The sequence below is a fragment of the Somniosus microcephalus genome, chromosome 4, assembly GCF_052327205.1.
Source record: "Somniosus microcephalus isolate GS21.2 chromosome 4, FLI_Smic_1.0, whole genome shotgun sequence".
Lineage (NCBI taxonomy): Eukaryota > Metazoa > Chordata > Chondrichthyes > Squaliformes > Somniosidae > Somniosus > Somniosus microcephalus.
Genome location: NC_140990.1, coordinates 23,560,870 through 23,582,606, shown reverse-complemented (window position 1 = coordinate 23,582,606; position 21,737 = coordinate 23,560,870).

The window sequence follows — 21,737 nt, the reverse complement described above, 5'->3', positions numbered from 1 at the left end:
CTGTCCCATCAGCACTCCCAGGACAGGTATAGCATGGTTTAGTTACAGTGTAAAGCTCTCTCTACACTGTCCCATCAAACACTCCCAGGACAGGTGCAGCACAGATTAGATACAGAGTAAAGCTCCCTCTACACTGTCCCATCAAACACTCCCAGGGCAGGTACAGCACGGTTTAGATACAGAGTAAAGTTCCAGCGACACTGTCCCATCAAACACTCCCATGGCAGGTACAGCACGGGTTAGATACAGAGTAAAGCACCCTCTACACTGTCCAATCAAACACTCTCAGGGCAGGGACGGCACGGGTTAGGTACAGAGTAAAGCCCTCTCCAGACTGTCCAATCAAACACTCCAAGGACAGGGACAGCACGGATTAGATACAGAGTAATGCTCCCTCTACACTGTCCCATCAAACACTCCCAGGGCAGGCACAGCACGGGTTAGATACAGAGTAAACCTCCGTCTACACTGTCCCATAAAACACCCCCAGGACAGGTACAGCATGGGTTAGATACAGAGTAAAGCTCTCTCTGTACTGTCCCGTCAAACACTCCCAAAACAGGTATAGCACGGATTAGATACAGAGTAAAACTCCCTTTAAACCGTCCCATTAAACACTCCCAGGGCAGGTACAGCACGGTTTAGATACAGAGTAAAGCTCTCTCTACACTGACCCATCAAACACTCCCAGGGCAGGTACAGCATGGGTTAGAAACAGAGTAAAGTTCCCTCTACACTGTCCCATCAAACCCTCCCAGGGCAGGTACAGCACGGGGTAGATACAGAGTAAAGCTCCCTCTACACTGTCCCATCACACACTCCCAGGACAGGTACAGCATGGATTAGATACAGAGTAAAGCTCATTCTACACTGTCCCATCAAACACACCCAGGACAGGTACAGCATGGTTTAGATACAGAGTAAAGCTCCCTCTACATTCCCCATCAAACACTCCCATGGCAGGTACAGCACGGGTTAGGTACAGAGTATCGCTCTCTCTATACTGTCCCATCAAACACTCCCAAGGCAGCTACAGCATGGGTTAGATACAGAGTAAAGCTCTCTCTACACTGTCTCATCACACACTTACAGGACAGGTACATCATGGGTTAGATACAGAGTAATGCTCCCTCTACACTGCCCCATCAAACACTCCCAGGACAGGTAGTGCACGGGTTAGATACAGAGTAAAGCTCCCTCTACACGGTCCCATCAAACACTCCCATGGCAGGTACAGCACGGGTTAGATACAGAGTTAATCTCCCTCTACACTGTCCCATCAAACAATCCCAGGACAGGTACATCAGGGGTTAGATACAGAGTAAAGCTCTCTCTACACTGTCCCATCAAACACACGCAGGACAGGTACAGCACGGATTAGATACAGCGTAAAGCTCCCTCTACACTGTCCGATCAAACACTCACAAAGCAGGTGCAGCACGGGTTAGATACAGAGTAAACCTCCTTCTACAGTGTCCCATCAAGCACTCCCAGGACAGGTACGGCACGGATTAGATACAGAGTAAAGCTGCCTTTTAACTGTCCCATTGAACACTCCCATGGCATGTACAGCATGGGTTAGATACAGAGTAAAGCTCCGTCTACATTGTCCCATCAAACACTCCCATTGCAGGTACAGCACGGGTTAGATACAGAGTAAAGCTCGCTCTACACTGACCCATCAAACAATCTCAGGGCAGGTACAGCACGGGTTAGATACAGAGTAAAGCTCGCTCTACACTGACCCATCAAACAATCTCAGGGCAGGTACAGCACGGGTTAGATTCAGAGTAAAGCTCCCTCTACACTGCCCCATCAAACAATCCCAGGACAGTACAGCACGGGGCGGATGCAGAGTAAAGCTCTCTCTACACAGTCCCATCAAACACTCTCAGGGCAGGTACAGCACGGGTTAGATACAGAGTAAAGATCTCTCTACACTGTCCCATTAAACACGCCCAGGGCAGGTACAGCTAGGGTTAGATACAGAGTTAAGCTCTCTCTACCCTGTCCCATCAAACACTCCCAGGACAGGTACAGCACGGATTAGATACAGAGTAAAGCGCCCTCTACACTGTCCCATCAAACACTCCCAGGGCAGGTACAGCACAGAGTAGCTACAGAGTAAAGCTCTCTCTACACTGTCCCAAACACTCCCAGGACAGGTACAGCACGGATTAGATACAGATTAAAGCTCCCTCTACACTGCCCCATCAAACACTCACAGGACAGGTACAGCACGGGTTAGATATAGAGTAAAGCTCCTTCTGCACTGTCCCATCAAACAGTCCCAGGGCAGGTACAACACGGGTTAGATACAGAGTAAAGCTCCCTCTACACTATCCCATCACACACTCCCAGGACAGGTACAGCATGGGTTAGGTACAGAGTAAACCTCTCTCTACACTTTCCCATCAAACACTCCCAGGGCTTGTACAGCACGGGTTAGATACGGAGTAAACCTTCCTCTACACTGTCCCATCAGCACTCCCAGGACAGGTGTAGCATGGTTTAGTTACAGTGTAAAGCTCTCTCTACACTGTCCCATCAAACACTCCCAGGACAGGTACAGCACAGATTAGGTACAGAGTAAACCTCCCTCGACACTGTCCCATCAAACACTCACAGCGCAGGTACTGCACGGGTTAGATACAGAGTAAAGCTCCCTCTGCACTGTCCCATCAAACACTCCCAGGACAGGTACAGCACGGGTTAGATACAGAGTAAAGCTCCCTCTGCACTAACCCATTACACACTCCCAGCACAGGTACCGCATGGGTTAGATACAGAGGAAAGCTCCCTCTACGCTCTCCCATCAAACACTCCCATGGCAGGTACAGCACGGGTTAGATACAGAGTAAAGCTCCCTCTACACTGTCCCATCAAACACTCTCAGGGCAGGTACAGCACGGGTTAGATACAGAGTAAACCTCCCTCTACACTGTCCCATCAAACACTCCCAGGACAGGTACAGCATGGGTTAGATACAGAGTAAAGCTCTCTCTACACTGTCCCATCAAACACTCCCAAAACAGGTATAGCACAGATAAGATACAGAGTAAAGCTCCCTTTTATCTGTCCCATTATCACTCCCATGGCATGTACAGCATGGGTTAGATACAGAGTAAAGCTCCATCTACACTGTCCCATCAAACACTCCCAGGTACAGCGCGGGTTAGATACAGAGTAAAGATCCCTCTACACTGTCCCATCAAACACTCCCAGGACAGGTACAGCATGGGTTAGATACAGAGTAAACCTCTCTCTGCACTGTCCCATCAAACACTCCCAGGGCAGGTACAGCACGGGTTAGATACAGAGTACACCTCACTCTACACTGTCCCATCAAACAATCCCAGGGCAGGTACAGCACGGGTTAGATACAGAGTAAAGCACCCTCTGCACTGTCCCACCACACACTCCCCGGACAGGTACAGCATCGGTTAGATGCAGAGTAAAGCTCTCTCTACACTGACACATCAAACACTCCCATGGCAGGTACAGCACGGGTTAGATACAGAGTAAAGCTCCCTCTGCACTGCCCCATCAAACACTCTCAGGGCAGGGACAGCATGGGTTAGATACAGAGTAACGCTCCCTCTACACTGTCCCATCAAACACTCCCAGGGCAGCTACAGCATGGGTTAGATACAGAGTAAAGCTCTCTCTACACTGTCCCATCAAACACTCCCAGGGCAGGTGCAGCATGGGTTAGGTACAGAGTAACGCTCTCTCTACACTCTCCCATCAAACACTCCCAGGGCAGCTACAGCATGGGTTAGATACAGAGTAAAGCTCTCTCTACACTGTCTCATCTAACACTCCCAGGCAGGTACAACACGGGTTAGCTACAGAGTAAAGCTCCCACTACACTGTCCCATCACACACTTCCAGGACAGGTACATCATGGGTTAGATACAGAGTAAAGCTCCCTCTACACTGTCGCATCAAACAATCCCAGGACATGTACAGCACAGGTTAGATGCAGAGTAAAGCTCTCTCTACACTATCCCATCAAACACTCCCAGGGCATGTCCAGCACGGATTAGATACAGAGGAAATCTCCCTCTACACTGTCTCATCAAACACTCCCAGGACAAGTATAGCATGAGTCAGATACAGCGGAAATCTCTCTCCACACTGTCCCATCAAACACTCCCAGGACAGGTACAGCACGCATTAGATGCAGAGTAAAGCTCCCTCTACACTGTCCCATCACACAATCCTAGCGCAGGTACAGCACGGGTTAGATGCAGAGTAATGCTCCCTCTATACTGTCCCATCAAACAGTCCCAGGGCAGGTACAGCACGGGTTAGATACAGAGTAAAGTTCTCTCTGCACTGTCCCATCAAACACTCCCAGGGCAGGTACAGCACGGGTTAGATAAGGAGTCAAGCTCTCTCTACACTGTCCCATCAAACACTCCCAGGGCAGGTACAGCACGGGTTAGATACAGAGTACACCTCACTCTACACTGTCCCATCAAACAATCCCAGGGCAGGTACAGCACGGGTTAGATACAGAGTAAAGCACCCTCTGCACTGTCCCACCACACACTCCCCGGACAGGTACAGCATCGGTTAGATACAGAGTAAAGCTCTCTCTACACTGACACATCAAACACTCCCATGGCAGGTACAGCACGGGTTAGATACAGAGTAAAGCTCCCTCTACACTGCCCCATCAAACACTCTCAGGGCAGGTACAGCATGGGTTAGATACAGAGTAACGCTCCCTCTACACTGTCCCATCAAACACTCCCAGGGCAGGTGCAGCATGGGTTAGGTACAGAGTAACGCTCTCTCTACGCTCTCCCATCAAACACTCCCAGGGCAGCTACAGCATGGGTTAGATACAGAGTAAAGCTCTCTCTACACTGTCCCATCAAACACTCCCAGGGCAGGTGCAGCATGGGTTAGGTACAGAGTAACGCTCTCTCTACACTCTCCCATCAAACACTCCCAGGGCAGCTACAGCATGGGTTAGATACAGAGTAAAGCTCTCTCTACACTGTCTCATCTAACACTCCCAGGCAGGTACAACACGGGTTAGCTACAGAGTAAAGCTCCCGCTACACTGTCCCATCACACACTTCCAGGACAGGTACATCATGGGTTAGATACAGAGTAAAGCTCCCTCTACACTGTCGCATCAAACAATCCCAGGACATGTACAGCACAGGTTAGATGCAGAGTAAAGCTCTCTCTACACTATCCCATCAAACACTCCCAGGGCATGTCCAGCACGGATTAGATACAGAGGAAATCTCCCTCTACACTGTCTCATCAAACACTCCCAGGACAAGTATAGCATGGGTCAGATACAGCGTAAATCTCTCTCCACACTGTCCCATCAAACACTCCCAGGACAGGTACAGCACGCATTAGATGCAGAGTAAAGCTCCCTCTACACTGTCCCATCACACAATCCTAGCGCAGGTACAGCACGGGTTAGATGCAGAGTAATGCTCCCTCTATACTGTCCCATCAAACAGTCCCAGGGCAGGTACAGCACGGGTTAGATACAGAGTAAAGTTCTCTCTGCACTGTCCCATCAAACACTCCCAGGGCAGGTACAGCACGGGTTAGATAAGGAGTCAAGCTCTCTCTACACTGTCCCATCAAACACTCCCAGGGCAGGTACAGCACGGGTTAGATACAGAATAAGGATCCCTCTACACTGTCCCATCACACACTCCTAGCTCAGGTACAGCACGGGTTAGATACAGAGTAAAGCTCCCTCTACACTGTCCCATCAAACACTCCCAGGACATGTACAGCACGGGTTAGATACAGAGTAAAGCTCCCTCTACACTGTCCCATCAAACACTCCCAGGGCAGGTGCAGCACGGGTTGGATACAGAGTAAAGCTCCCTCTACACTGTCCCATCAAACACTCCCAGGCCAGCTACAGCACAGGTTATGTGGTGTATGTAACCGTTCCACCTTTAAGAGAACTATTTTAAGAGATGCACTACTTTATCTTGGCTGCTGTATACTGTAATACCGGTGGTGACCACACTGGTATATAAGTGCTGTGTAATGACATTTTGGGTAGTTCAGCCCTGACCTTCGACTAGTAAAGACCTGTTAAAATTTATTCTTGTGGTCTGTGTAGTAATTCTCACTATAACACACAGACTTAACAGTGACGACGAGTACGATCTTACCCTGCGGCAGAGATACATCCAAGGCAGTTTGACGGGCGTTGAGAGGAGGCATCCGCCCTCATCATCCTGCTGAGAAAAGACGCGGGTCTGAAGAGCAAAGGAAGAATCCTGACACGAAGCCTTCCATCAGCAACAGGCAGTGATCATCCCTTCTATCACGGTGGTGGGTAAGCCGATCAGCGACGAGCAGCAAGTCGGCCACGTTGGCTGTGAAGTAGGGGAGGGAAAAACGGAGGATATAAGGGCGGAGAACTCGACCACGGCCAGGGAAAAGAGCCGGTCAGAAGTCGGGGCCAGAGGCGCTCAGACTGGGGCAGCGTAAGGCATGGGAGCCGCGGTGAATGCAAACGCAGCCGGTGTAAAAGACCGGGCTGCAAGCGGGCTGGGAGACGCAACAGCGTCGAGAGAGAGCTCGACCGCGACCGGTGAAAAAGGCCGGGCAGCTACCAAGGCTGCGAGGCGCAGCGACCGGGACAGCGTAAGGTGCGGGAGAAAATTTAAAAAAACGCGGAGAACTCAGCCGCAGCCGGGGGAAAGGACCGGACTGCAAGAGGGGCTGGGAGGCACGATTTGAGAACTGCTGGGGAGGGCGAACGCAGCAATACGGCAATCACCATTACAGCCAGCGGGGGAGAAAATCAAACGCGGGAAGCCGCCATTTTCGTAGGCGGGGGAAGAAGACAAGCGCGGGAAACCGCCATTTTGAAAAAAAAATAAAAGAAAAATTTATTTTTGTTTCTCAAGAAGATTGCGAGGATGCCTAAGCATGGTAACATCAACGATTTCGATTCCGATGTTGAAGATTGGGCCACGTATGTAGAACACATAGAGATTTATTGTAAGGCAAATAAAATATCAGATGAAGATAAAGCACTAACCTTACTAAAATCAATGGGTGCGAAGACATACGGGCTATTGAAGCATCTTCTATCACCAGCTAAACCGGCGGATCAGGCTTTCGCTAAGATTGTTGCTGTCCTGAGAAATCATTTGAACCCCACACCGCTGATGTTAGCGGAACGATTTAAATTTTATGCGAGAACGCAACTGAAAGAGGAAAGCAACGCGGAGTATTTAATTGAACTGCGTAAGCTAGCAAAATACTGTCAGTTTGGGGAAGGACTGACAGAGGCACTGAGAGACAAATTCGTGTGTGGATTGTCGAAAGAAGGAACACAAAAGCGGCTGCTTGAAGAGAATGATCTTACACTTGATAAGGCTGTCACTATTGCAGCATCGCATGAAGCCGCAGCGAGAGGCACTGCGGAAATGCAGCTGAAGGCAGCGGTACTCAGCGTAGATCAAATGGCTTTGGGTACAACGAAATGTTATCGTTGTGGAAAGACAACACACGATCAGAACCAATGCTGGTTTAAAAACCAGGAATGTAGAAAATGTGGCAAGCTTGGTCACAGAGCTAAAGTATGCCGGTCAGGAAAGAAGACCAGCAACAAAAAGTCACCGCAGGAAAAGTGCAGAAAGGTACATAAGGTGGCTGAGAAGAGTTCGGATGAACAGAATTCGGATTCAGACTCCAACAGCAAGGAACTGGGTAGTCTGAGAATTCACAATGTGAGTAAGGAAGCTGACCTACAAACTATCTGGGTCACACTGCAGATAGCAGGAGTCCAAGTGAAGATGGAATTGGACACCGGATCGGCGTTGACGGTCATGAATAAGCAAGATTACAAAAGGTTATTCACACATATTCCCCTACGGGATACGGAGATAGTATTGCAGACATACACGGGGCAAAGAGTATACCCCATCGGAAAGATAAAAGTCAAGGTGATACACAAGGGCAAAGAACACCAAGGAATGGTCTTATATGTACTACCTGAGGGAGGTCCACCACTTCTGGGACGGGAGTGGATCAGGAAAATAAATATGGACTGGCACTCCCTAAAAGCAATAACGGTAGATTCCGGAAAAAAAGATGACAAACCTGAACGATTGTCCAGAATATTGGATGAGGCTAAAGAGGTGTTCCAACAGGGACTGGGAACACTGAGAGGAATTAAGGCAAAAATCAAGATTGCAGAACATGCAAACCCAAAATTTTTCAAAGCCAGACCGGTACCTTATGCAATACGACCTGCTGTGGAAGCTGAGCTGGAAGGGCTTGAACATTCAGGAGTACTGTCTAAGGTGGACTGGAGTGAGTGGGCCACACCCATTGTTCCCGTCATGAAGCGTTCATCGAGTAACAAGCCAGGGGAACCGGGGAAGGTCCGCATCTGTGGAGACTTCAAGATCACAGTTAATCCGGTGCTTCACACGGTGCAATATCGGCTTCCGCGGATTGAGGATATCTTTGCTTCATTGTCTGGCGGGAAACACTTCACCAAGATAGACCTGGCGCAAGTGTACTTACAGATGGAAGTTGAGGAAGAGTCGCGCCAATATCTCACAATCAACACGCACAGAGGCTTGTATCGATATAATAGACTGGTTTTTGGAGTGGCTTCGGCTCCAGCAATTTGGCAGAGGGCCATGGAGCAGGTATTACAGGGAATTCCAAGCACTCAATGTTACTTGGACGATATCCTGATTACAGGAGATGACGATGAGGAACACCTTGCAAATTTGAAACTGGTGCTCACCAGGTTGAAGGAATATGGCCTTCGAGTTAATCGCCAGAAATGTGAGTTCTTTCAGAAACGGATCTCGTACTGTGGTCATGTTATTGACCAGGAGGGGCTGCACAAGTCACCTGACAAGATCGAAGCTGTTGTGAAGGCTCCCGCTCCGGAAAATGTATCCCAGTTGAGGTCGTTCCTAGGGTTGATTAACTATTACCATAAGTTTCTGCCAAATCTATCCACGGTGCTGCACCCACTGAATGCTCTTTTGCAGAAAGAAGTACCATGGAAGTGGAGTGAGGACTGTAAGAAGGCCTTTCACAAAAGCAAGGCATTGATCACCTCAGAGGAAGTGTTGGCTCACTTCAACCCAACGCTACCTATTCATTTAGCTTGTGATGCTTCTCCTTATGGTATTGGAGCAGTACTCTCACACAAGTTGCCAAATGGCTCGGAAAGGCCAGTCGCATTTGCATCCAGATCATTGGCCTCCGCTGAGCGCAACTATGCTCAGATAGATAGGGAGGCTCTCAGCCTTGTGTGGGGAGTAAAGAAGTTTAATCATTACCTGCAGGGCAAGAAGTTTACACTGCTGACAGACCACCAGCCGTTGGTATCCATATTCAACCCTAAAAAGGGCGTTTCCATTATGACAGCGCAAAGGCTACAGAGGTGGTCCCTTTTCCTAGGGGCACACCAATATGAAATAGAATACAAAGGATCAAAACAGCATGGGAATGCTGACGGTTTATCGCGCCTACCGTTGCCAACGGTAGAAGAGGCGCATACAGTGGACCCAGTGGAGATGTTCCACTCAACCATAGTGGAATGTCTACCAGTAACAAATTCTACCATTGAAAAGGAAACAAGAAATGACCTGACTCTCTCACGAGTCTACGATTTAACGGTGAAGGGATGGCCAGCACATGGCGAACCACTGTTGCCAGCATTCTCGCAAAGAAGAGAACAGCTGTCAGTGTGCCGAGGAACCTTGATGTGTGGATCCAGAGTGGTGATTCCACCCAAACTCCAGTATAAAGTGCTAAAGGAGCTTCACGAGGGGCATCTGGGTGGAGTGAAAATGAAGAACCTAGCCAGAGCGTTTGTGTGGTGGCCGGGTATCGATGGAGACATCGAAGAAATGACCAAGAGCTGTCTAGGATGCCAGAAGGTCCAAAACGCCCCACCACAAGCCCCTCTACATCCATGGGAGTGGCCCACATCTCCATGGCAAAGGGTACATATCGACTTTGCTGGTCCATTTATGGACTCAATGTTCTTAATCGCGGTGGATGCACACTCCAAGTGGCCGGAGGTAATAAAGATGTCCTCCACCACCACGGAAAAAACCATCACAGTATTAAGGACCATATTTGCCAGGAATGGGCTGCCGGAACAGATCCGTTCTGATAATGGACCGCAATTTGTGTCCGAAGAAATCAGGAAGTTCTTAAAAAACAATGGGGTTAAGCACTACACGTCCGCCCCATACCATCCCGCCACTAATGGATTAGCTGAAAGGTTTGTCCAGACCTTCAAGAAGGCCATAAAGGCCATGGGTAATGAAGACATAAATCTACAACATAAGGTAGATAACTTCTTGTTTGCGTACAGGAATGCAACACATGCGGTCACAAACCAAACTCCCGCCATGATGTTTTTCAATAGAAGACTAAGATGCCGGCTGGATTTGATCAAGCCAAACATCAGAAGGGACGTAGAGAACTGGCAATTTCAAGGCATGAATGAAAGGCCAACTAGAACCTTCCAGATAGGTCAACAAGTTTAGGCCCGGGACTACCATACCGAGAAATGGCAGCCTGGAACTATTTGCACATGACTAGGACCGCTGATGTATACCGTGGACATTGGTGAAAGCATAATAAGGCGCCATGCTGACCACATCATAGAGTCATCCGAAAAGGGACAACCTACACCACAACTCTATACGCCTAATGATGAAGCAGAGATACACATAGTATCTACCTCCGATCCGGTGATGCTGGAACCAGATGAACCCGACACTGGCCTTCAAGCCAAATCGACCTTGCCAAAAGAACCTACTACACCACCGAAAACTACTGCACCACCGAGGCGTTATCCGGACCGAGTCAGGAAGCCTCCAGAGAGACTGAATCTGTGAAATGTTTTTACATGAAGTTGTGTATATATGTTATTATGTTATGTTTAATGGGGAATATATACTGTTAAGCTAAAAAGGGAGGATTGTGGTGTATGTAACCGTTCCACCTTTAAGAGAACTATTTTAAGAGATGCACGACTTTATCTTGGCTGCTGTATACTGTAATACCAGTGGTGACCACACCGGTATATAAGTGCTGTGTAATGATTTATTGGGTAGTTCAGCTCTGACCTTCGACTAGTAAAGACCTGTTAAAATTTACTCTTGCGGTCTGTGTAGTAATTCTCACTATAACACACAGACTTAACAGGTTAGATACAGAGTAAAGCCCCCTCTACACTGCCCCATCAAACACTCCCAGGGCAGGTACAGCACGGGTTAGATGCAGAATAAAGCTCCCTCAACACTGTCCCATCAAACCCTCCCAGGGCAGGTACAGCACGGGGTAGATACAGAGTAAAGCTCCCTCTACACTGTCCCATCAAACCCTCCCAGGGCAGGTACAGCACGGGGTAGATACAGAGTAAAGCTCCCTCTACACTGTCCCATCAAACCCTCCCAGGGCAGGTACAGCACGGGGTAGATACAGAGTAAAGCTCCCTGTACACTGTCCCATCAAACACTCCCAGGACAGGTACAGCACGGGTTAGATACAGAGTAAAGCTCCCTCTACACTGTCCCATCAAACACTCCCAGGGCAGGTACAGCACAGGGTAGCTACAGAGTAAAGCTCCCGCTATACTGTCCCATCAAACACTCCCAGGACAGGTGTAGCATGGATTAGTTATAGTGTAAAGCTCTCGCTACACTGTCCCATCAAACACTCCCAGGACAGGTACAGCACAGATTAGATACAGAGTAAAGCTCCCTCTACACTGTCGCATCAAACACTCACAGGGCAGGTGCAGCACAGGTTAGATACAGAGTAAAGCTCCCTCTGCACTGTCCCATCAAACACTCCCAGGACAGGTACAGCACGGGTTAGATAGAGAGTAAATCTCCCACTGCACTATCCCATTACACACTCCCAGCACAGGTACGGCATGGGTTAGATACAGAGTAAATCTCCCTCTACACTGTCCCATCACACACTCCCAGGACATGTACAGCACGGCTTAGATACAGAGTAAAGCTCCCTCTACACTCTCCCATCAAACACTCCCATGGCAGGTACAGCACAGGTTAGATACAGAGTAAAGCTCCCTCTACACTGTCCCATCAAACACTCTCAGGGCAGGTACAGCACGGGTTAGGTAGAGAGTAAAGCTCTCTCTACACTTTCCCATCAAACACTCCAAGGACAGGTACAGCATGGATTAGATACAGAGTAATGCTCCCTCTACACTGTCCCATCAAACACTCCCATGGCAGGTACAGCACGGGTTAGATACAGAGTAAAGCTCCCTCTACACTGTCCCATCAAACACTCTCAGGGCAGGTACAGCACGGGTTAGGTAGAGAGTAAAGCTCTCTCTACACTTTCCCATCAAACACTCCAAGGACAGGTACAGCACGGATTAGATACAGAGTAATGCTCCCTCTACACTGTCCCATCAAACACTCCCAAAACAGGTATAGCACGGATAAGATACAGAATAAAGCTCCCTTTTATCTGTCCCATTAAACACTCCCAGGGCAGGTACAGCATGGGTTAGATACAGAGTAAAGCTCCATCTACACTGTCCCATCAAGCACTCCCAGGGCAGGTACAGCATGGGTTAGATACAGAGTAAACCTCTCTCTACACTGTCCCATCAAACACTCCCAGGGCAGGTACAGCACGGGTTAGATACAGAGTACACCTCACTCTACACTGTCCCATCAAACACTCCCAGGGCAGGTACAGCACGGGTTAGATACAGAGTAATGCACCCTCTACACTGTCCCACCATACACTCCCAGGACAGGTACAGCATCGGTTAGATACAGAGTAAAGCTCTCTCTACACTGTCCCATCAAACACTCCCAGGACGGGTACAGCATGGTTTAGATACAAAGTAAAACTCCCTCTACACTCTCCCATCAAACACTCCCATGGCAGGTACAGCACGGGTTAGATACAGAGTAAAGCTCCCTCGACACTGCCCCATCAAACACTCTCAGGGCAGGTACAGCATGGGTTAGATACAGAGTAACGCTCCCTCTACACTGTCCCATCAAACACTCCCAGGGCAGGTGCAGCATGGGTTAGGTACAGAGTAACGCTCTCTCTACACTGTCCCATCAAACACTCCCAGGGCAGCAACAGCATGGGTTAGATACAGAGTAAAGCTCCCTCTACACTGTCCCATCAAACACTCTCAGGCAGGTACAGCACGGGTTAGCTACAGAGTAAAGCTCCTGCTGCACTGTCCCATCACACACTTCCAGGACAGGTACATCATGGGTTAGATACAGAATAATGCTCCCTCTACACTGTCCCATCAAACACTCCCAGGACAGGTACAGCACAGGTTAGATGCAGAGTAAAGCTCTCTCTACACTGTCCCATCAAACACTCCCAGGGCAAGTAAAGCATGGGTCAGATACAGCATAAATCTCTCTCCACACTGTCCCATCAAACACTCCCAGGACAAGTACAGCACGGATTAGATACAGAGTAAATCTCACTCTACACTGTCCCATCACACTCTCCTAGTGCAGGTACAGCACGGGTTAGATGCAGAGTAATGCTCCCTCTATACTGTCCCATCAAACAGTCCCAGGGCAGGTACAGCACGGGTTAGATACAGAGTAAAGTTCTCTCTACACTGTCCCATCAAACACTCCCAGGGCAGGTACAGCACGGGTTAGATAAGGAGTAAAGCTCTCTCTGCACTGTCCCATCAAACACTCCCAGGGCAGGTACAGCACGGGTTAGATACAGAATAAGGATCCCTCTACACTGTCCCATCACACACTCCTAGCTCAGGTACAGCACAGGTTAGATACAGAGTAAAGCTCCCTCCACACTGTCCCATCAAACACTCCCAGGACATGTACAGCACGGGTTGGATACAGAGTAAAGCTCCCTCTACACTGTCCCATCAAACACTCCCAGGCCAGCTACAGCACAGGTTAGATGCAGAGTAAAGCCCCCTCTACACTGTCCCATCAAACACTCCCAGGGCAGGTACAGCACGGGTTAGATACAGAATAAAGCTCCCTCTACACTGTTCCATCAAATCCTCCCAGGGCAGGTACAGCACGGGGTAGATACAGAGTAAAGCTCCCTCTACACTGTCCCATCAAACACTCCCGGGGCAGGTACAGCACGGGGTAGATACAGAGTAAAGCTCCCTGTACACTGTCCCATCAAACACTCCCAGGACAGGTACAGCACGAGTTAGATACAGAGTAAAGCTCCCTCTGCACTGTCCCATCAAACACTCCCAGGACAGGTACAGCACGGATTCGATACAGAGTAAAGCTCCCTCTACACTGTCCCAACAAGCTCTCCCAGGGCAGGTACAGCACGGATTAGATATAGTGTAAAGCTCCCTCGACACTGTCCCATCAAACACTCCCAGGTCAGGTACAGCACGGGTTAGATACAGAGTAAAGCTCCCTCTACACTGTCCCATCAAACACTCCCAGGTCAGGTACAGCACGGGTTAGATACAGAGCAAAGCTCCCTCTGCACTGTCCCATCAAACACTCCCAGTGCAGGTACAGCACGGGTTAGATACAGAGTAAAGCTCCCTCGACACTGTCCCATCAAACCCTCCCAGGGCAGGTACAGCACGGGGTAGATACAGAGTAAAGCTCCCTGTACACTGTCCCATCAAACACTCCCAGGACATGTACAGCACGGGTTAGATACAGAGTAAAGCTCCCTCTACACTGTCCCATCAAACACTCCCAGGGCAGGTACAGCACAGGGTAGCTACAGAGTAAAGCTCCCGCTATACTGTCCCATCAAACACTCCCAGGACAGGTGTAGCATGGATTAGTTACAGTGTAAAGCTCTCGCTACACTGTCCCATCAAACACTCCCAGGACAGGTACAGCACAGATTAGATACAGAGTAAAGCTCCCTCTACACTGTCCCATCAAACACTCCCAGGACAGGTACAGCACGGGTTAGATAGAGAGTAAATCTCCCACTGCACTATCCCATTACACACTCCCAGCACAGGTACGGCATGGGTTAGATACAGAGTAAATCTCCCTCTACACTGTCCCATCACACACTCCCAGGACATGTACAGCACGGCTTAGATACAGAGTAAAGCTCCCTCTGCACTCTCCCATCAAACACTCCCATGGCAGGTACAGCACAGGTTAGATACAGAGTAAAGCTCCCTCTACACTGTCCCATCAAACACTCTCAGGGCAGGTACAGCACGGGTTAGGTAGAGAGTAAAGCTCTCTCTACACTTTCCCATCAAACACTCCAAGGACAGGTACAGCACGGATTAGATACAGAGTAATGCTCCCTCTACACTGTCCCATCAAACACTCCCATGGCAGGTACAGCACGGGTTAGATACAGAGTAAAGCTCCCTCTACACTGTCCCATCAAACACTCTCAGGGCAGGTACAGCACGGGTTAGGTAGAGAGTAAAGCTCTCTCTACACTTTCCCATCAAACACTCCAAGGACAGGTACAGCACGGATTAGATACAGAGTAATGCTCCCTCTACACTGTCCCATCAAACACTCCCAAAACAGGTATAGCACGGATAAGATACAGAATAAAGCTCCCTTTTATCTGTCCCATTAAACACTCCCAGGGCAGGTACAGCATGGGTTAGATACAGAGTAAAGCTCCATCTACACTGTCCCATCAAGCACTCCCAGGGCAGGTACAGCATGGGTTAGATACAGAGTAAACCTCTCTCTACACTGTCCCATCAAACACTCCCAGGGCAGGTACAGCACGGGTTAGATACAGAGTACACCTCACTCTACACTGTCCCATCAAACACTCCCAGGGCAGGTACAGCACGGGTTAGATACAGAGTAATGCACCCTCTACACTGTCCCACCATACACTCCCAGGACAGGTACAGCATCGGTTAGATACAGAGTAAAGCTCTCTCTACACTGTCCCATCAAACACTCCCAGGACGGGTACAGCATGGTTTAGATACAAAGTAAAACTCCCTCTACACTCTCCCATCAAACACTCCCATGGCAGCTACAGCACGGGTTAGATACAGAGTAAAGCTCCCTCGACACTGCCCCATCAAACACTCTCAGGGCAGGTACAGCATGGGTTAGATACAGAGTAACGCTCCCTCTACACTGTCCCATCAAACACTCCCAGGGCAGGTGCAGCATGGGTTAGGTACAGAGTAACGCTCTCTCTACACTGTCCCATCAAACACTCCCAGGGCAGCAACAGCATGGGTTAGATACAGAGTAAAGCTCCCTCTACACTGTCCCATCAAACACTCTCAGGCAGGTACAGCACGGGTTAGCTACAGAGTAAAGCTCCTGCTGCACTGTCCCATCACACACTTCCAGGACAGGTACATCATGGGTTAGATACAGAATAATGCTCCCTCTACACTGTCCCATCAAACACTCCCAGGACAGGTACAGCACAGGTTAGATGCAGAGTAAAGCTCTCTCTACACTGTCCCATCAAACACTCCCAGGGCAAGTAAAGCATGGGTCAGATACAGCATAAATCTCTCTCCACACTGTCCCATCAAACACTCCCAGGACAAGTACAGCACGGATTAGATACAGAGTAAAGCTCCCTCTACACTGTCCCATCACACTCTCCTAGCGCAGGTACAGCACGGGTTAGATGCAGAGTAATGCTCCCTCTATACTGTCCCATCAAACAGTCCCAGGGCAGGTACAGCACGGGTTAGATACAGAGTAAAGTTCTCTCTACACTGTCCCATCAAACACTCCCAGGGCAGGTACAGCACGGGTTAGATAAGGAGTAAAGCTCTCTCTGCACTGTCCCATCAAACACTCCCAGGGCAGGTACAGCACGGGTTAGATACAGAATAAGGATCCCTCTACACTGTCCCATCACACACTCCTAGCTCAGGTACAGCACAGGTTAGATACAGAGTAAAGCTCCCTCCACACTGTCCCATCAAACACTCCCAGGACATGTACAGCACGGGTTGGATACAGAGTAAAGCTCCCTCTACACTGTCCCATCAAACACTCCCAGGCCAGCTACAGCACAGGTTAGATGCAGAGTAAAGCCCCCTCTACACTGTCCCATCAAACACTCCCAGGGCAGGTACAGCACGGGTTAGATACAGAATAAAGCTCCCTCTACACTGTTCCATCAAATCCTCCCAGGGCAGGTACAGCACGGGGTAGATACAGAGTAAAGCTCCCTCTACACTGTCCCATCAAACACTCCCGGGGCAGGTACAGCACGGGGTAGATACAGAGTAAAGCTCCCTGTACACTGTCCCATCAAACACTCCCAGGACAGGTACAGCACGAGTTAGATACAGAGTAAAGCTCCCTCTGCACTGTCCCATCAAACACTCCCAGGACAGGTACAGCACGGATTCGATACAGAGTAAAGCTCCCTCTACACTGTCCCAACAAGCTCTCCCAGGGCAGGTACAGCACGGATTAGATACAGTGTAAAGCTCCCTCGACACTGTCCCATCAAACACTCCCAGGTCAGGTACAGCACGGGTTAGATACAGAGTAAAGCTCCCTCTACACTGTCCCATCAAACACTCCCAGGTCAGGTACAGCACGGGTTAGATACAGAGCAAAGCTCCCTCTGCACTGTCCCATCAAACACTCCCAGTGCAGGTACAGCACGGGTTAGATACAGAGTAAAGCTCCCTCGACACTGTCCCATCAAACCCTCCCAGGGCAGGTACAGCACGGAGTAGATACAGAGTAAAGCTCCCTGTACACTGTCCCATCAAACACTCCCAGGACAGGTACAGCACGGGTTAGATACAGAGTAAAGCTCCCTCTACACTGTCCCATCAAACACTCCCAGGGCAGGTACAGCACAGGGTAGCTACAGAGTAAAGCTCCCGCTATACTGTCCCATCAAACACTCCCAGGACAGGTGTAGCATGGATTAGTTACAGTGTAAAGCTCTCGCTACACTGTCCCATCAAACACTCCCAGGACAGGTACAGCACAGATTAGATACAGAGTAAAGCTCCCTCTACACTGTCGCATCAAACACTCACAGGGCAGGTGCAGCACAGGTTAGATACAGAGTAAAGCTCCCTCTGCACTGTCCCATCAAACACTCCCAGGACAGGTACAGCACGGGTTAGATAGAGAGTAAATCTCCCACTGCACTATCCCATTACACACTCCCAGCACAGGTACGGCATGGGTTAGATACAGAGTAAATCTCCCTCTACACTGTCCCATCACACACTCCCAGGACATGTACAGCACGGCTTAGATACAGAGTAAAGCTCCCTCTGCACTCTCCCATCAAACACTCCCATGGCAGGTACAGCACAGGTTAGATACAGAGTAAAGCTCCCTCTACACTGTCCCATCAAACACTCTCAGGGCAGGTACAGCACGGGTTAGGTAGAGAGTAAAGCTCTCTCTACACTTTCCCATCAAACACTCCAAGGACAGGTACAGCACGGATTAGATACAGAGTAATGCTCCCTCTACACTGTCCCATCAAACACTCCCATGGCAGGTACAGCACGGGTTAGATACAGAGTAAAGCTCCCTCTACACTGTCCCATCAAACACTCTCAGGGCAGGTACAGCACGGGTTAGGTAGAGAGTAAAGCTCTCTCTACACTTTCCCATCAAACACTCCAAGGACAGGTACAGCACGGATTAGATACAGAGTAATGCTCCCTCTACACTGTCCCATCAAACACTCCCAAAACAGGTATAGCACAGATAAGATACAGAATAAAGCTCCCTTTTATCTGTCCCATTAAACACTCCCAGGGCAGGTACAGCATGGGTTAGATACAGAGTAAAGCTCCATCTACACTGTCCCATCAAGCACTCCCAGGGCAGGTACAGCATGGGTTAGATACAGAGTAAACCTCTCTCTACACTGTCCCATCAAACACTCCCAGGGCAGGTACAGCAAGGGTTAGATACAGAGTACACCTCACTCTACACTGTCCCATCAAACACTCCCAGGGCAGGTACAGCACGGGTTAGATACAGAGTAATGCACCCTCTACACTGTCCCACCATACACTCCCAGGACAGGTACAGCATCGGTTAGATACAGAGTAAAGCTCTCTCTACACTGTCCCATCAAACACTCCCAGGACGGGTACAGCATGGTTTAGATACAAAGTAAAACTCCCTCTACACTCTCCCATCAAACACTCCCATGGCAGGTACAGCACGGGTTAGATACAGAGTAAAGCTCCCTCGACACTGCCCCATCAAACACTCTCAGGGCAGGTACAGCATGGGTTAGATACAGAGTAACGCTCCCTCTACACTGTCCCATCAAACACTCCCAGGGCAGGTGCAGCATGGGTTAGGTACAGAGTAACGCTCTCTCTACACTGTCCCATCAAACACTCCCAGGGCAGCTACAGCATGGGTTAGATACAGAGTAAAGCTCCCTCTACACTGTCCCATCAAACACTCTCAGGCAGGTACAGCACGGGTTAGCTACAGAGTAAAGCTCCTGCTGCACTGTCCCATCACACACTTCCAGGACAGGTACATCATGGGTTAGATACAGAATAATGCTCCCTCTACACTGTCCCATCAAACACTCCCAGGACAGCTACAGCACGGGTTAGATACAGAGTAAAGCTCCCTCTACACTGTCCCATCAAACAATCCCAGGACAGGTACAGCACAGGTTAGATGCAGAGTAAAGCTCTCTCTGCACTGTCCCATCAAACACTCCCAGGGCAAGTATAGCATGGGTCAGATACAGCGTAAATCTCTCCACACTGTCCCATCAAACACTCCCAGGACAAGTACAGCACGGATTAGATACAGAGTAAAGCTCCCTCTACACTGTCCCATCACACTGTCCCAGGGCAGGTACAGCACGGGTTAGATACAGAGTAAAGTTCTCTCTACACTGTCCCATCAAACACTCCCAGGGCAGGTACAGCACGGGTTAGATAAGGAGTAAAGCTCTCTCTGCACTGTCCCATCAAACACTCCCAGGGCAGGTACAGCACGGGTTAGATACAGAATAAGGATCCCTCTACACTGTCCCATCACACACTCCTAGCTCAGGTACAGCACAGGTTAGATACAGAGCAAAGCTCCCTCTACACTGTCCCATCAAACACTCCCAGTGCAGGTACAGCATGGGTTAGATACAGAGTAAAGCTCCCTCTACACTGTCCCATCAAACACTCTCGGGCAGGTACCTGGACATGTTACTGAGACCTTCCCTGGACACCCAGGCTAGGAGAAGTACTTTGGCCGGTCTGGAGTTCTGCGGCTGGTCCATGAAAGTAACTGTAGGTATCAGACCTGAAATAATCGGGAGTAATAATCAGTTGTCAGCTGTGGCTCAGTGGGTAGCACTTTTGCTTCTGAGTCAGAAGGTTGTGGGTTCAAGTCTCAGTCCAGACACCTCAGCACACAAAGCTAGGCTGACACTGCAGTGCAATGCTGAGGGAGTGTGGCACTGTCAGAGGTGCCGTCTTTCAGATGAGACGTTACACCGAGGCAGAAAGGTCCCATGATGCTATTATCAAAGAAGAACAGGGGCGTTATCCCTGGTCAATATTTATCCCTCAATCAACATCACTAAAACTGAATGGCCCTGAAATTCGGGTCCCAACGCGTGAGTACGCACGGGGTACTCACGCGTGGACCCGATGGAAGTGCCGGTTTCTTGCATGCACGGCAAACTGGCACTTCCGATCCTCTGAACGAAGGGGTTCAGAGTTTGCGCGCGGGAGTCTGTGCGTGCGCTTTGAACTTAGGTTTTTTTTTTTTTTTTTTTTTAAACAGGTTTTTCCATGAGGGTAAGTATTTAGATTTTAGAAATGTAAAAACCAGATGTAAGGACTGCATTTTAAAAGGTAAGTGGTCAATTAATTAAAATTAAAACATTTTTTCCACAGGGTATTATTTTTAAATACTTTAAAGCAAGGTAAGTTTATTTTTAGCCCCGTTTTTTTATAAAATTACTTTTTTCAAAAATTTTAATTGTTTAATAGTTATTTAATGTAATTTTATAGTTTATTTAAAAAGTGTGGGGTTTTTTTCAATTTATTTGAAGGTTAACTACTGTTTTGGGCCCTCAGCATTCATACGTTTTGACAGGTCTTTCTGTCAATCTTATGAATGGGCTTTTCCCTCCTCCGATTGGCTGCCCATGGCTCACGTGATCCCAGGGGACGCATCGCACTAACTACGCCCCTGGGGCACGCAAGCACAGCGCGCCGGCCTCTGGGCCAGGCCCCGGAGAGGAATTCCACGCAGGCCCAGAGCTCAACTGCCGGCGCGCTAGGTCAGTGTAGGTCGGGGGCTTGCACCCGCGGGAAGCCCCCGACATGAATTTCTGGGCCAATATCTGGTCGTTATCACAGTGCTGTCTGTGGGACCTTGCTCCGAGCAAATTGGCTGCCGCGTTTCCTACATTACAACAGTGACTCCACTTCAGAAGTACCTGATTGGCTGTAAAGCGCTTTGAGACATCCGGTGGTCATGAAAGGTGCTATATAAATGCAAGTCTTCTTCTTCTCGAGTCAAAAGGTTGTGGGTTCAAGTCCCACTCCAGAGACCTGAGCACACAAAGCTAGGCTGACACTACAGTGCAGTGCTGAGGGTGTGCGGCACTGTCGGAGGAGCTGCCTTTCGGATCAGTTGTTGAACTGAGGCGCCATCAGCCCTCAACCAACATCACTAAAACAGATTGCCTGGCCATTATCACATTGCTGTTCATGGCAGCTTGCTGTGCGCAAATTGGCTGCTGCATTTCCT